This window comes from Cupressus sempervirens, chromosome 10 (assembly GCF_028749045.1).
Source record: "Cupressus sempervirens isolate cs-2001-9-10 chromosome 10, ASM2874904v1, whole genome shotgun sequence".
Classification (NCBI taxonomy): Eukaryota; Viridiplantae; Streptophyta; class Pinopsida; order Cupressales; family Cupressaceae; genus Cupressus; species Cupressus sempervirens.
The window spans coordinates 171,300,832-171,305,025 of NC_143127.1; positions in this window are offsets into that span (position 1 = coordinate 171,300,832).

Here is a 4,194-nt window from a genome sequence, read left to right on the forward strand (position 1 = left end):
CATTTTGGTTCGGCGTGCTCGAGAATGTTCAAGCGCTAAAAGCGGTGGGACAAGGTTGAGGATAGGGTTTACTCAGCCACCCAGAGCTAATGGAGCTGACAGTTTGATCCCACGATGAAAGGTGAGAGAGATTTGGCAGTTGGCAACTTTGTATTAGCCAACACTGCAAGTTTCAGCATCACCCGAGATGGTGTTGTAAAATGAAAACATAATGTGATCTTCAAAAAGTGAGAGAGGTTATTGTAGGTCTCTACAACACAGTCTTGTAGGCACTAGAATCACATCCATACCTCGCACGAGCTCTGAGATATGCCTCGTCAAAGATCGCAGCCCTATGGAATTTAGTGACCCTTGGGGACATTTTGGTTCGGCATGCCCGAGAATGTTCAAGTGCTGAAGGGGGCAGGAAAAGGTTGAGGATAGGGTTTACTCGACCACTCGGAGCTAATAGAGCTGACAGTTCAATCCCACGACGAAAGGTGAGAGAGATTTCACAGTTGGCAACTTTGTACTAGCCAACACTGCAAGTTTCAGCATCACCCAAGATGGCATTGTAAAATGAAAATGGAATGTGATCTCCAAAAAGAGAGAGAGGTTATTGTAGGTCTCTACAACATGATCTTATAGGAATTGGAATCACATCCATACCTCGCACGAGCTCCGAGATATGCCCCATCAAAGATCGCAGCCCTATGGGATTTAGTGACCCTTGGGGACATTTTGGTTCAGCGTGCTCGAGAATGTTCGAGTGCTGAAGGGGGCAGGACAAGGTTGAGGATAGGGTTTACTCGGCCACCCGAAGCTAACGGAGCTAACAGCTTGATCCCACAACGAAAGGTGAGAGAGATTTGGCAGTTGGCAACTTTGCACTAGCTAACACTACAAGTTTCAGCATCACCCGAGATGGCATTATAAAATGAAAATGGAATGTGATCTCCAAAAAGTGAGAGAGGTTATTGTAGGTCTCTGCAACATAGTCCAGTAGGAACTAGAATCGCATCCATACCTTCCACGAGCTCTGAGATATGCCCCATCAAAGATCACACCCCTATGGGATTTAGTGACCCTTGGGGACATTTTGGTTCAGCGTGCCCGAGAATGTTCGAGTGTTGAAGGGGGCATGACAAGGTTGAGGATAGGGTTTACCTGGCCACTCGAAGCTAACGGAGCTAACAGTTCGATCCCACGAAGAAAGGTAAGAGAGATTTGGTAGTTGGCAACTTTGTACTAGCCAACACTGCAAGTTTCAGCATCACCCGAGATGGCATTGTAAAATGAAAATGGAATGTGATCTCCAAAAAGTGAGAGAGGTTATTGTAGGTCTCTGAAACATGGTCATGTAAGAACTAGAATCACATCCATACCTTGCATGAGCTCTGAGATATGCCCCGTCAAAGATCGCAGCCCTATAGGATTTAGTGACCCTTGAGGACATTTTGGTTCAGCGTGCCCGAGAATGTTCGAGCACTGAAGGGGGTAGGACAAGGTTGAGGATAGGGTTTACTTGGCCACCTGGAGCTAACGGAGCTGACAGTTCGATCCCACGACGAAAGGTGAGAGAGATTTGGCAGTTGGCAACTTTGTACTAGCCAACACTGCAAGTTTCAGCATCACCCGAGATGGCGTTGTAAAATGAAAATGGAATATGATCTCCAAAAAGTGAGAGAGGTTATTGTAGGTCTCTACAACATGGTCCAATATGAACTAGAATCACATACATACCTCGCACGAGCTCTGAGATATGCCCCGTCAAAGATCGCAGCCCTATGGGATTTATTGACCCTTGGGGACATTTTGGTTCAGCATGGCCGAGAATGTTCGAGCACTGAAGGGGGTAGGACAAGGTTGAGGATAGGGTTTACCTGGCCACCCGGAGCTAATGGAGCTGACAGTTTGATCCCATGACGAAAGGTAAGAGAGATTTGGCAGTTGGCAACTTTGTACTAGCCAACACTACAAGTTTCAGCATCACCCGAGATGGCATTATAAAATGAAAACGGAATGTGATCTCCAAAAAGTGAGAGAGGTTATTGTAGTTCTCTACAACATGGTCTTATAGGAACTAGAATTGCATCCATACCTCACACAAGCTCCAAGATATACCTCATCAAAGATCGCAGCCCTCTAGCATTTAGTGACCCTTGGGGACATTTCGGTTCAGCATGCCCGAGAACGTTCAAGCACTGAAGCGGATTGGACAAGGTTGAGGATAGGGTTTACCTCGGCACCTAGAACTAATGGAGTAGACAGTTCAATCCCACGACCTTTTTTCCACTAAGTTGCAAATTTGAGCAAGTTTTACAACTTTCAACAATGCAACTTTGCACAAAAAGTGCAATTTTTACATTTTTCACTTGATTCCAATTTTATGACTTAGAAAAGGTTTGGCAACAGTAAAAACTTAGAGGAATATAGGAATATAGATAGCTTTATAGTTATTTCCTAAAATTTGCTAAATTGTTGCAAAAGTTGCTAATGCAACTTTGCAAATTTTGCATTGACAACATTTGGGTGAATTATGCATTTTGGCTTGGAGGGTATGGAAATTGAAAGGTGTTGATGGGAACATGCTAGATAGGGTAGAAAAAAATGTAGTAAAGCCTAAAAACATCTTAGAGTTGACTGTTTGTAGGATTTTCCCATCAAGAACTAGAAGGGTCACTTGGCACATTGTTACAAATTTGCTCATTTTGGGTTGTTACTTGAGTCCATCATCCTATCCTCTACATCAAAATTGATCCTAGGTTAGGGGTGGATAGAAAAGACCTATAAATGTATTAAATAATGTAATAAGGCTATCAAAGCCTCTAAAAGATGTAAAAGGCACTAAAAGTGCAATATTTTGTAAAATTGCCAACATTGGCAATATAAGCCAAAATGGGCTTAATCAAGTCATGTAAAGGATCCAAAGGGAGGTTTCATTTGGTTTTGAGAGTCTAAATGAGTTTAAAACCTCATTCCCACGTGTGGGAGTTAAGTTTGGGTAGTCGAAATTGATTGCTCCAAAGGTGGATTTAGTGTTTTCTCTAAACAAGAGTTTCATTTTACATTGGAAGTCATCTAATATAACCAAAGTGAAGGTGTTTGAGCCATTTTGGGATTCTAGAGATGTTGCAAAGTAAGATTTCTAGAAAGCCCTAGGGTAAAGGGGCTAGAAAGGAGGGTATGCAAACTCGCCTATGGCTAGATTTCTATGCTCCTTTCAAACACTTATTTGCTGATTTCATTGCCTAGCCGGGTATGCAAACTTGCCTAGGGCTTCTTGGGAAAAAAAAAAACCTCTGCAAAACAAGACCAAAATACATATTTACATTGTTTATACAATCTATTACTTGATTCCAAAAGGCCATCATTTTTCCACCATTAGAATTCAAGTTATAGAGGTTTCTTTGCTGATTGCTTTGTACAGACCAGTGAACTGGCAACTTTAAAAAGATTTTTCAAACTAGTAAAGAAACTGATCAAAAAAACTCCTAATCTTTACCAAAGCATCTACATTCCATAGACTATCAAAGCACATGAAAAAAACAACCCTATCAATCCATTAAAGGTGTGGATGAAGGATGAAATCATAAAATTGTCATCAAAATGCTTAGTTTGCTCTTCATTCCAATGCCAAAATTTGTACAAAAGCATGTGCCAACCCTCAAACTGAGTTGGACTTGGATGTGCTTATTTAGTTTAATGGTTTGAATCTATTCTTGAAACAATTCATTTGCTGAATGTTTATTACTTCTTGGGGATCTAGTTTGACTCCTCAAATCATTGGTATCAAATTTAGTAGATCTATTGAGGGGTGCAAAATTAGTTACTTGTGTTGTAGATTGTTATATTGAGAAGATGCAAAAATATATATAGAAGGAGATACAAGAGCTGATATAAGCTACTAAAATAATGGATGAAGAGTTGAGGAAACAAAGAGACTAAGATGAAATATGGTAAAGAGAACTGAGACAAGTAAGCAAGTAAAATGCAACCATCTTGGAAATCTTGGAAGCTTTGGAAAGGATTCCTACGAGGGATGTGCATGAAGAACAAGAAAGTGATGCTTAAGCACTTGAGAATCCTCATGGAGAGGATGGAGGGGACTTAGATCTTGAAGAAAGAAAGATGATAAGGTTGTTGAAGATATTTCAATGTGGTAGAAGAAAGACAATAATTGATTTCCATATCTATCATGGAAAGATAGATAGT